This window comes from Equus quagga, chromosome 15 (genome assembly GCF_021613505.1).
Source record: "Equus quagga isolate Etosha38 chromosome 15, UCLA_HA_Equagga_1.0, whole genome shotgun sequence".
NCBI classification, from domain to species: domain Eukaryota; kingdom Metazoa; phylum Chordata; class Mammalia; order Perissodactyla; family Equidae; genus Equus; species Equus quagga.
The window spans coordinates 37,503,807-37,517,212 of record NC_060281.1 but is presented as its reverse complement, the minus strand read 5'-3'; the positions used below and the strand labels follow the sequence as shown (position 1 = coordinate 37,517,212).

Below are 13,406 nucleotides of genomic sequence, written 5' to 3'. Positions count from 1 at the left end.
CAACAAAATACCACACACCAGGTGGCTTGAACAACAGAAATTTATTTTCTCCCAGTTCTGGAGGCCAGGAGTCCAAGAACAAGGTGTTGGCAGGACTGGTTTCCCCTGAGGCCTGTCTCCTTGGCTGGCAGCTGGCCGTCCTGCTGTGTCCTCACATGGTCTTTTGTCTGCGCATGGGCAGTTCTAGTGGATTAGCATCCCACCCTTATGACCTAATTTAACCTTAATTACCTCTTCAAAGGCCTTATTTCCAAATACTATCACATTGGGGTTAGGGCTCAAACATAAATTTGAGGGGAACACAGTTCAACACTTAAGGCCACTCTCCATGCTTTGATCTCAACCTTCTATTCCAAATTGTCTTTCATAAAATGTCTACATTTAACTTACACTGGGGCTAAAGAGACAGTTGTGATATTCCCTAAACTGGTGGTGAAGTCAAATGCTCACGAGGGCCCAGCAGACAAGAGCAAAACTGGCTGGATATTAGAATCCATGCCTCATCTCCACAAAGGAGCTCTTTGCTATTTTTCTTGAAGCACACAGACTTTCGACACTGTATTTCATTTTCCCCATTTTAATAGCATAGTTTCCTATCTTGATACTGCTGTAAGAACAACCGGAGCCCAAGGATGTTGATAAATGCCAGCTAACACGTGGGAACTGAGAAATACGAAGCCCGTGCAACGCGATTTCTCTTGATTGTTGCCTTGTGGGGCTGCAGGCCCAGGGACAGTGAGTCTCAGTTTTCCAAGAGGATATGCATTTTAATAAGGAATATTCTAAATTTTCAATATGGGTGATGAATAAAAAATATATAACATGGTGCAGAGTAAACCAAAAATGTCTGCAAGCTTCATCAAACCGTTAATCTCACAGCTGGAGATCTCTGGACATTAACAGGGATTTCTGTGCCCATGACAAGCTGCCCAGTATACTTTCCCTGCCACCACAGCCCAGGTCCAATGCCCAGATCTCCGCAGCTTCCTAACTCCTCAGCTGAAAAGTATCTGTTCCTCACTGGGCAGCTCTGGGCAGAGCACGGGCTCACACACACAGCAGACATTCAAGAGCTACTTTCCGCAAGTTAAGTAAATGGATAAAGAAGTGAGCTAAAAAAAATTAAAATTCTTCAAGCTCACCACCTGTAATGAGGTAAAAATGGTGAAAGGTGTTTCGCGTTGTTTATTGTGGATGAATACTTATCTGAATAAATAAACCTATTCTTTTCTAATTATGTTACATTTGTCTTATTGTAATATGTTCTCCTCTACCTACTTTTCTTTGGTCCTGTCTCAAAATTCCCTCCCTTTTCTTTAGTGTTCCTTCCCAACTCTTCTGAACAAAATGAGTAAGAGGAAAGAGGAAGGTAGAGACCACAAGGATCTTAAACTGAAGCTCCACCTCTTCCCTGCCCAGTATCACTGCCTGCCGCAAATGATCTACCCTTGTTCCCTGAACCCAGCTTCTCTTTCTCCCTTTTTAGCCCCTTATGTCTATTTAAATGAAGCATATGCTCTCAAATTCTACTCTCGAATTCTGTTTAAATCAGCTATCTATCTAGTGAATCATTGATTTTATTTAATTTTTTTTATTTTACCTCCACACATATGGGTGAAGTAGGAAGAATCAATTGTCTTCTTCTGATTTAACAAAGAAATATCACAAAGATAATGATCTTGAGGCAAAAAGGAGATGCCAATTAGCATCTTATTACTAGGGCAATATATTTTTAAAGAGAAAAACAATCACGTACAGACAGAATTTAAATGTTACTTTCATAGATCAGAGTAACAATCTCTGAAGTTGATGTCTTTGAAAATCCTTCATCAGAAACATCAGTGGCCAGGTCCGTTTTATGAAGCCCTACAGGATCTGTTCCTCTGCAGCTGCAACGAAGGGGTTGTCTGATCTTCCTGGTCCCTTGTTCCTCAACCAAAAGTGATCTTAGAAGTCTCTTCTAGCAGAAATAATCTGGTGTTAAACATAAATCAATCTCATGAGGGTTATTTGTTAACTGTCGCTAGCAAATGTAACATATGACGAGCTTCGTTTCAATCTTGGGAAAAAGCAGTGCTATATACAGAGAGTGTGCTTTGAGGCCCCACGGTCTCTGGTTCTTTTCAAAATGGCTATCTTAATACAGGTGTTCTCTTTTCATTTTTATGCTTGTTAATAAGAAACTCTTCTTAGAGAGCAGAATTAGTGCCTTGTAGAAGATTAGGAAGTAAATAATTTACCTCTTTGAGAAGATGCTCAATCTATTTTTACATTATCCAAGAACAAACTGAAAATCCATTTCTTAAAAAGAACCCAGGAGAAAATAGCGAATAATATTTCATCATTCTTGGCAATTTTTTTCTTTTAGATTAATCACATGTGCCTCTGGTGATCTGTGAGAGTAGAAAGCTTCTCACTGAGAATAGTGTTTTAAAATTCATTTCAGGTGGGAATTATATGGGCATATTATGTAGGCAAAGTGAAAATGGAATGGGGTCTCACCTAGCACCTAAACTGAATACTGTGGTTCTTTACTGTGATGGGAATTTCATGTGACAAAACAATTAAATACAGTCAATAAAAGAACTTTAATGACAGGATTTCTAAAACCTGTATTGCCAAGTTGATAAAGACGTTGCCTCCATTTTGTAACCGACTGAAAATCAAATATAGCCCTTTGACCTCCCATTCTAGACACCTGTGTAAACATTAGCTATGCTTGTAGGTAATCTGTCATAAATTAACACACAGAAATAGACTTAATATCAACAGCATTGTAAAGGAAAGCCTTTGATGTGGATATTCATAAAATAAATGCTTTTGAACATAAACATTGTGTTATTTAAATGAAAGCATTCATGCTAGGTGTTCCTAGCCTCTTTGCAAATGAAAATTAGTCATTAAAAAAAAAATGAAATGGGAGAGATGCACATCAAATTCATGAGATTTGCCCTGAGAAAGGGGATATTAGGAGTGGGGAAGCAGTTGAAGAGTACTTCAGTTTTATGTGGGTTTATTTTTTCTTTAAATATAAGAGAGATTTGTAGCAAATATGCCATAATGTTAAATAGTAGATCAATTCTGTGTGGCCATTTTTGTACTCTTCTGTAATTTTTTAAAAGGTAGAAGAAGAAGGTGAAAAATAATGTCAAAATTGGTGTTTGGTGTATTAGAAATTGCAACTTTTAACATATTTACCAAATCACCAGCGCCTAACACGAGCCACACTGTGTTCTGGATACTATAGCAACCACAGTGGCAAAACAGACAAAAATCTCTGCTCTTGTGAATTTATGTCCCATGGGGGAGAAAATACTAAATGGATAAATAAAATATACTGTATACTACATAGTGATAAGTGCTAAGGAGGAAAACGGAACAAAAAGGGAGGGATTGTTGGGAGAGTCGTTAAATACTCCCAACTCCCTATAACTGAGTCTCTAAAACTGAAATTAGTGATATACGGTTCTTTTGAACTCTAAATGTGCATTCTTGTTTACAGTATGGGAGCAGGTAAAAATGGAGACCTTGCCGCTGATGGGTTATTATTAATTCTCTGCTTTCTGAGACGGAGCACTTGACATTTCTTAATTAAAAGCTTTCCGATTTGTGAATTATTTTGACCACAAGCCATCCGTGGTCTGAATATACTTGCCCTGCGGTTGCCCAAGGTCTTTTTAGGTACAGAGTTGGGACGATTAATATTTTAAATGCTTCCAATATGTTCCAGGGGGAAAACAAACAACTAGCAGAGGATGGTTTCGATCCATCGACCTCTGGGTTATGGGCCCAGCACGCTTCCGCTGCGCCACTCTGCTAGACATGCGACAGTAGCTTTGAAGTAAGTCCTTTATTCTATGTTCCTTTAAAGGTTGCTGCTTCCAAATGTAATAAAATGATTTCTTTTTAATTCAGACGTCATTCATTGGTTATACTCATGCTTCAAACAGGTAGATGAATCCAGAGTACATTGACTTCAAATATTCTGAAAGCAAAATTTCGACCATCCTATTAGGAAAACAGCCCGTCGCCAACCTGTCCTTTTCACCTGGCAGAATCGAGCCAGGTCTTATTGTCACAGAATGTAAGATTAGGTCAAAATTCCAATGGAAAAAGTATTCGTCTTCTAAACTGGAGCATCTCCAAGATGATTGGGAGAATTAGGAAAAAAAAAAAGTCTCAGACACATCGCTGCATTGGCCGGGAATCGAACCCGGGCCTCCCGCGTGGCAGGCGAGAATTCTACCACTGAACCACCAATGCTCGGCGAGGAAGCCTTCCTGCTAAGAATGGAAATGTTTTCTCCTTCTTATTTTTATCGAAATATTTATATTTCCTTTACAAAAAGATGCTTCCTTTTTCGCTCTTATTCACTAGAACCTCATAATGCTCCTTCTTCGTTTCTTCTCAGGAAAATCCCCCTTTCACTGCAAGTTCGGAGCGTCCCCCGCGACAGGGTCGACCGGCCCTGGCGTGGGCGGCCAGTCCCTGGTGCGTCTCAGCGGCGCCCTCGGACCACTCCGGCGACACTAGCCCCTCGGCCCCGCAACTAGCGAGGCATCTAGCACCCTCGGCATCTTTTCCGCCGCCGCTCGAGGGCCCTGGGTATCTAACTGTGGAGTGCTCTGAGGCTCCGGACTTTTCAGCATCCCCGGAAGCCTTGGATGCCTAATTCCCCAGTTTGCTCGGGAGGCGGGGAATATTTTGTGTCTTTGAGGAGGCTCCACGCCCGGGCAGCTCCTGAAAGGAAGAAGAGTAGAAGAAACGGGGAACAAGGGCGGGACAGAAAGAAGAAAAGGGAGAGGAGGATCGAAGAGGAAGAGACCCGAGGAGAGGAAGAAGGAGGGGAAAGGGGGAGCAAAGGGAGGGGAGGAGCCAGAGGGAAGGGGAAGGGAAACTGGAGCCCAGCGTTGTTGTCTGTTGATCACTGGGGATTAAGGAATTCTGTGGGTTTGCCGTCTGCTTCGGTTGCCATGGTTATGGAGGTGGCACGAGAAACTCCTTCCAGTCAAATCGCGAACAAAAGTCTCGTTAAAAGATAATTTTCCCAATAAAGGTACGATCATGACTTTCAGACAAATATAAAAAGGAACCTCTTTTAGAAGATTTTACTTTACTGATTAATGGGGTAACCGATGAGGTGGTCCTGCCAGTTTACAGGAGAATGCAAAGAATGGGTGTCATTGATACAGCAGGAATACTGAAAAGAATGCGTAAATAAGGTCAAAACTGGCTTTTCAGTAGTGGGGAGGGGGGCCCAAGGGAGCTGGGAAGGGGGAAAATGTCCCATCACGGGACAGAATTAATTTGCATGTCTATAGACACGAATTATTTTCTATTGCTGTCAGTTACCTACAATTTACAGAGTTGTAAAATAGCTCCCCTAGAACCAGAATCAGGTGACACAGAAGGGTATGCTGTAATTTTCCCATGAAGTGCAAATTTTCCCAGCAATCCTTTTCTTTTTCAGGGAAATTCTGCCGTCTCTGAGTACAAACACAAGGGCTAAACTCAGAAGTTAAACACACCTTTAAAAGCTCACCATTGCTCAAAGCCAAGGGCGCTGGTCTGCTGCTTCTGATCATCTTCCCTTAGAGTGAGAAGTTCTTAACATGTGGTTTCGCAGATCCCTGCAAAAATGTGATAAAAGACCTGGACACACTCCCCAGAAGCTTGTGCACACACACATGCATTTACACTCAATTTCAGGCTTTGGGCCGAGGATGAATCTCTTCTCCAGTAGTTCTGGTGTCTCTCTTCTCCCTCTTAACTGGGAAGGTTGTCTTCGTTAAGTACCATCCTCCCCGTGCTGCTCATTCATTCATTCTCACTCCTACCCTCTTCAGGAGCTGCAGCCTCTCCTGTATGAAGGCAACACATGGGGCCTCAGCTTAGATTAGGGGAGGGGAGGAGATAATGTGTAACTGGATATACGTTAACCTGTATTCCTTAAAGTCATGCACAAGGCCCTCCATGCCTGCCTCCCCCGACACACACCTCCTCTCTTCTCACTCCAGGCCTTGTTCACTGGGCTCCAACCATGAAGAACCATGCAGCTCTTCAGAACCCTCCAAGCACAAGCCCAGAACAAGCATTTACAGTGTCTCTTCCCTATGCCCATAAAGCTCTTCCCTCAGATATTCAGCCAGGTCTCTCATCTCCTTCAGTCTCTCTCCTCTTTAAGAGTGTCTATTATTATTATTATGTCATTATTATTATGAATTATGTCATCTTATCCTTGAGGCCTTTCCAGAACACTCTATTTGACAGACAACACCCTCCCTCAGAAAAACATACACATCCTCCCCTTTTTCTGGCTTTGTGCTTTTCTTATAGCAGTTAGTTCCTCCTGACATACCATAAGTTTTACTTTTATTTTCTGTCCTCTTACCAGATTAGAGACCTCAAACAGATGCCTGGTGTATCTACAATGCCTGAAACCATGCAGGCACCTACTAGATGCTCAGTAAGTATTTATCAACTGAACGAATGAATGAATTTGCGCCTCTTATCTTGGTGTTGTATGATGGCATTAGGGCAGGCTGCCCCAAGATATACCACTCATGTATGCGGATTATGTTGAGCTGAAGACAATAAAGGCTCAGAAGACTCAGGAAGAGCATCCGACCTCCCCCCAAAAACTACCTAAAAGAATTTAACATAGAAGGCCTGTTCCAGGAAGGAGCTCATACCATATGATGGCTATAGTATAATGTAATATAGATGTGATAAAAAGACACTAACAAAACCGTTTTTGGGCCCAGAAAAACCTGTTTAACAAACATTTGCATTCCATCTCCATGTAAATTGGCTTCCCCTCTGAAATTCCAAATCACTAGCCCCAATATCATCTTTGTCTGTAGCTGAAGATATTTAAACAAGCACCCTTAGCCAGATGGCTGAGTTACTCAGTTTCTCCTGGGTTTCTCCCATGTATACATGCTATTAAACTTCGTTTGATTTTCTCCTGCTAACCTGCCTCTTTAATTATTTGACCAGCCATAAGAACCTTAAGGAAAAGTGGGGGGGGGGGGGGGGGGGGGGTTCTCCCACTTCCCCAACAGTACATATAGTACACCCTTGAGGGGCACAATGTTGATTGACTCCTCAGCATTCATCTTTTGCCTCTTCAAATTAACAATACAAAGCTCCAACCTCAAGATCTTCCAATTAGTTTGAACCAGTGGTTCTCAAACTTCAGCATGCATCAGAATCCCCTAGAGGGCTTGTTATGTTACCATGAAAGGGGGTCTTCTTCAGCACAAGACAAGCCAACAGTTGAGAGGCAAGGTGGTAGGAGAGAAAGGGTTTTTATTATAGCTTGCCAACAAGGAGGAAGATGGGGGACTAACTAAGAACCACCTTAAGGGGGGCCACAGATCTTGAAGCAGATATATAGGCCAGTGGGTTATAGGGGAGGGGGATAGGAATGTTGACCCTCTGGTTTTGCAGACTGGGAGTGGCCACACCAGATCTTTCAGTTGTCCTGGATATTAGCATAGAATCTCTGTCTGGGGGTCATCACATTACGAGGGAACTCAAAAGAACAAAGTGATCACCTTATCGCAGCTGGGAGGGGCCATGAAATCTAAAGAGCATGTATATCTCCTGGAGGGTGCCAATCCAGTTGGGTTAGTTAATCAGAGGTCATTCAAAGTTACAATATGGTCTCTTTTCTATAATGTGGCTTCCCTTATGTCAACCTTGTGTTGAGCTGGTATCAGTTACACACAGATTGCTGGGCCACAAACTCTAGAGTTTCTAATTCAGTAAGTTGGGGTAGGGCCCAAGAATTTGCATTTGTAACAAATTCTCAGGTCATACCACACTTAAAGAACCATAATCAGGGCACTGCCATACCCTGTTGGCAGTAATTGCTTCAGAAATCCAGGCTTAACCTACTCGATGCAGGGCTTCCCCCGGCTGTATTGTCTTGGTCCAAATGGGCACATACTCATGTCGACCTACTCACCTTGAAGATAAGGACTTCTACTGAAGAACTGAAAGAGATTTCCTTTTTCTTCTGCTGGACGTGAGCCATGATGCAGGTGTAGGGGTGGAAAACTTTTCCCTTCTTCCCTTCTAGGTTCTTTGGCTGGTCTAATAGGCAAATTGACGTAAGACAGATTAACAGGAGAAAAACTAATTTCTTATATGTGGGAGCCCCATAAAGATATACGACTCAAAGAAATGACCAAAGCAGGCAGCTTTTATATCTTTTAGACAATAGAAACAATACATTTGTGAAGATTGACAAGACAAAGAGTTAGGGCTTGGGGTAGTAAATTAACGAGGTAACAAGGTGGGTTTATACAACCTTCTCGGCCCTAAATTCCCTACTTCTGGTGATAAGGATGCCTTCTACTCTTCCGGTACAAAGGAGGGTATCTTTCACATGGGAGATTTATTTCCTGCTTTCAGGGGGAGAAAGGAGTGTGAGAATGTCCTTCTTGCACTGGCTATTTCTTAATTAACTTTAATTCGAAATGATTGTAGAAGAGGAAAAATTTTCTTTCTACCCTTCTAGGTTCTGTTGCTGGTCTAACAGTAAAAATGACATGAGACAGAGTAAAAGGAGTGTCCTTATTCCACTGGCTGTTTCTCAAATACCTTTAATTAAAAATAATCCATATGCGGCCAGCCCAGTGGTGCAGCAGTTAAGTGTGCACGTTCCGCTTCGGCCGCCCAGGGTCAGCTGGTTCGGATCCCACTTGCAGACATGGCACCGCTTGGCAAGCCATGTTGTGGCAGGCCTCCTGCATATAGAGTGGAGGAAGATGGGCACAGATGTTAGCTCAGGGCCAGCCTTCCTCAGCAAAAAGAGGAAGATTGGCAGCAGATGTTAGGTCAGGGCTGATCTTCCTCAAAAAAAAAAAAAAAATCCATATGCCAAAGTGGCATATTTTGGGTTGGCATAGTCTGCTCCTCTTCAGTCATCCCCACAGACTTGAGAAGAGGATATCTGGAAACTGGAATTATTCTTGACTCCTCTCTTTCTCTCATAGGCCATGTCTAATCTTTCAGCAGTGTCAGCTCTCCGTTCAAAATGTAGCCCAAATCTCACCACTGCTCACCATCTGTATCATTACCGCCCTGGTCCATGCCACCAGCATCTCTTACCTAAATTACTGCAATACTCTCCTGACTTCTCTCCCTGCTTCTGCCCTGTTTGTATTATAATCTGTCATGTACCTCCTCTATTCATAACTTCCAGTGGCACCCTCTCACCCACTGTGAAAGACAAATCCTACAGTGGCCCATCCTACCTGAAGGGGAGGAAAAAGCTTTCCCTCTACCCTCTTATGTTCAGTAACTGGGACAATATGACCCTGATGTCCAGGAAACGGAACTTACCTTCAGGAGTATTAATACAGGCATTACTGATACTGGTGGGCACAGGAGGGGAAGTATGCATCCTTATCTTCAAAGATGGAATTAAACTGACAAAAGACATTAACAGGAGAAAAGGCACACAGATTTTATTTTTAATTTTATGTGCACAGGTGCTCCACAGAAAATAAGTGAAAAAGCCAAGGAAGTAGCTAGACATGGAAGCTGATATATCATTTCAAAAGGGGTGAAAAATTTTGGAGAAATAACTTGACAAACGAAAGAGAGGTTTGGGCTTGTAGGAGTGATAAATTGTGGAAAGGAAATATATGGGGAAATTAACAGAAGATAAAGGTTGTTTTAGTAACGTTTGTTTGTGCAGACTCATCTTGGTGCTGACTTTCCGTCTTCTTCATGGCCATAAAATTCCCCCAGAGTAGAGGTTTATGGCAGTCCTCATTTCTCAGATTTTTCTGCTCTTAGTCAGCTAAGGGAAACTCCAAGGTTTCTTTCTGCATCTGTTGATTCTCCATTGCCTTCAGCACAAAATAATCCATATACTAAAGTGGCGTATTTTGAGGTGGCATATTCTGATTCCTTTGACATGAGATTTTCACATATTGAGGTATATGAGGTAGCTATTCTGGTTCAAAACTGATTTGGCTCGAACTAAAAAGCCTGATTATGGCCTATCAAACATAGATTGTACATCTGCTTTAACCATTAAAGTAAAGAATGCATTAAACATTATCTCATAGTAAAGAATGCCCTCTTTGAAGATAAGGATGCATACTTCCCCTCCTATGCCCACCAGTGTCAGTAATGCCCGTATTAATACTCCTGAAGGTAAGTTCCCTTTCCTGGACATCAGGGTCATATTGACCTGCTAGTTTGCAGCTGAATACCTCTGTGAAACTTTGATGAATATGTATCCTTGGAGTGTTTAATGTATGTTCTTTGTTCTAAAGAGGTATAAAACTGTACTGAAAACCATGCTTCTCCAGAATGCTTTCTTCCTTTGTGAAGATTCCCTTCCTGGGTTATAGTCCTCAGCCTGGCTCAAGTCAAGGTCACCTTACCTCTCTTATCTATAGAATGGTTATTGATTATTTTGCATCAACATCTTCATACCTCTACCTCTAGTCTGCCTCCTACTCTTCTCTCCCTTGCTCACTTCACTAAGGCACACCAGCCTCCCTGCTGTCACACCTGTAGGGGGGGGAAATAATTTTCCGTCTATCCTTCTAGGTTCTTGGCTGAGACACCCCTGTAATAAAAAGACAGACTAACAGGAGAAAAGCAAACAGAAGTTTAATAACATGTATACCTCCTGTATACGGGGGAGAGACCCAGGAAAACTGAGTAAGTCCCAGAAGTGACTCAAGCCACCACCTTAAATACCCTCTGCAGCTAACGACAAAAGAAAGATGTTGGAGGGGGAAGGGGAATCTAGTTATGGGAGATTTTCAGGCAAAGCACAATAAAGAAGGATAAGGTTGTTATGCAGATTTATGTTGGTGCCTTCTCCATTGGTAAGACTTTCCAGAGATTTTTGTCATTCTCCTCTTCATGGGACAGAGTGGGAGACACTCTTACAAATGGAGATTTATCTTATAAATGTAAATTTCTCTTACAAAAGAGTAACTTCTACTCCATGAGGGTGAAAGAGGAGCTTTTCCTGTGCCCAACCCTGCTCTGCCTCTTTCTCTTTCCCAGAGACATCCAGGCAGTGGAAACCAGGTTTGTAAAAATGTGGAGGAAATAATTTTGCTGTCTGTTGGATGCTGAATAGGAAGTTCCCCTGGGAGAGAGAAAAGTGTGCTCAAAGGTGGAAGACAGTGAATTTACAGGTGTGGGGGAGGCTCATCTTAATGCCGGCTCAGCAAGCCGAGGAGTCGAAAGAAAGATTTCTTGGACTCTCAAGGTCTGGTAGTAGTGCTCCTTTATTCAGAGAGTAGCATGGAGTAACATGGGGACAGGACCCAGGGGCAGTGAAGAGTTGCAATGAGTTGAGGGTTGGGCTAAATTTATAAGGCATAGGTATGCAAGTTGTTTCTTTACAAGACAAAGGAAAGATCATGTAAAAAATTCGTTAAAATGGGATCAGTGCAGGTGGAGTCTGGTTATCAGGGGTCCTATAACTTTGGAGAAGAATCAGATCAGATCAGGTCAGGATGTCCTATGCTTCCCAGGAGGATGACATAGATCAGTATATAGGGCAGGATGCCTTGGGCTTTTCTCCCTGGGGCAGGCTTGGTCTTCATTAATCTGAGGAGGTAAGCTTGAAACCGGCAAATAACTGTTGATGATTAAGTAGCTAGGAACTAAAGTTTTTTTCCTTTTTGCAATTACTGATTATAGCTTTTAGCTGTTTAACCTGCCCATTGTTAACTGTGTTGTTTAGGAATATGCTATCTGACTCCCACTAGGTTCCTATAGATAACATCTTCCTGGAGCCTGGGTCACCATGGTAATGGATGTATGACCTGTTTTTCAGGAATTAGAACTGCTTGTCCACTTCAGGCCAGTCGAGACCACCAGCTCATCAACTGGGCCCACACAGAGGTCCGATAGTTGGCCTTTTGACATCAACAGGCTAAAAACTTCACCCTCAGATCATGCTAACGCCACCATTTTGTGAGCATGTGCCCTCTGAAGAGGCATGAAATCTGACTATGCTTGCGCAGATCATCAGTTACCTCACATCTCCTCACCTCCAATCATCTACCTCCACATTTCAGACCACCTTGTCCCCATCCCATAAATATCCCTGAGTCCCTATTTTCGGGGAAGTGAATGTGAGGCTCATGCTATCGCTTCCTCATGTGGCTGCCATGTGAGTAAATCCTCTCTCTGCTGCAATCTCGTCATCTCGGTGTTTGGCTTTCTGAGAGGTGGGCAAAAATGAACCTGGTTCAGTAACAAGCTGATGGACAACGAGAAAATTTCTAAGAAGTGAAAATCCCAGAGGTCAGGGAATGTGCATCTTTAGTCTCAAAATTCCCAGGACCCCTGGGCAGTGGTGAGATTCAAATCCTTGACCCTGTGAAAGGATTTCAATCTAAAATGGAGCCAGAGGATATGAAATGGAGAATTTCATGCATACACTTTCAGAGGAAGGAAATTTAAGAATGGAAAGACTGATTTCCCATAAATGCCTGATTGAAGAAGACCAAGACTTATCTCCTGACCAATGAACATTAGCCAAGAATCTCTCCCCATCCTCAAGCCAATGAATTTACTGCTTGAACTCTGGCTGGACTTCCCCCTCTTTGCCCTCCTTGCTATAAATACAGCCCACCCTAAACCCTTAATGAACTTGCCTGTAGCTTGCTACAGCATACATTTCCTGACATGAATTTCCTCTGCTATTCCCGAGTAAACTCAATTTCTGGTAATTTGGGCTTGCCTCAGTTTACTTCTTTATTTAGGTTGACATCCCCAAGGTGACTGGAGCTTTAAAAAAAACCTGTGCATCAATGTTTATAGAAACTTTATTCATGAGCACCGAAAACTGGAAGCAACCAAGATGTCCTCCAACAGGAAAACGGATAAACAAATGATAATACATCCATAAAATGGCATACTATTCAGTGAAAAAAAAAAAAAAGGAAAATGCCATTGAAGTGCTGGCCACGTAAAATACACTCAGTGCGTGCTTCCCTGAGCACCTCTAAAAGCACCTCCGATGCCAGGATTGCTGTCCTCGTTTGTCAGTTGAGGGAGTAGAGAGGCGAAGTCACTTGTCCTCAGTCACTCAATGATAAAGAATGAAATCAGGAATTGAATATAGGAATATTTATACCTTATGTCAAGAGATTTTCACATATTGAGGTATATGGGATAACTATTCAAGTTCAAACTGATTCAGCTTGAACTAAAGAAGGCTGCCTTATGGCCTATCAAACATAGGTTGTAGATCTGCTTTAACCATTAAAGTAAAGAATGCACTCTCTTAACGTGAGAACCATACCTCCCCTCCTATGCCCTGTGGTAATGCCTGTATCAGTCCCTTTCCCAACATCAGGGTCATGTTGACCTGCTAATTTGCAACTAAAGACCTCTTTGAAGCTTTG

At 42.4% G+C, this 13,406-nt stretch overlaps 2 non-coding genes across 2 annotated transcripts; both read right to left on the bottom strand.

Moving 5' to 3' along the window:
* Positions 1-3,746: 3,746 nt before the first annotated feature.
* TRNAM-CAU (transfer RNA methionine (anticodon CAU)) lies at positions 3,747-3,818 on the bottom strand. Its single transcript has one exon. It is a non-coding gene; the product is annotated as a tRNA-Met (tRNA).
* A 374-nt stretch (positions 3,819-4,192) lies between these two features.
* TRNAG-GCC (transfer RNA glycine (anticodon GCC)) lies at positions 4,193-4,263 on the bottom strand. The gene has a single exon. It is a non-coding gene; the product is annotated as a tRNA-Gly (tRNA).
* Between the last annotated feature and the right edge of the window lie 9,143 nt (positions 4,264-13,406).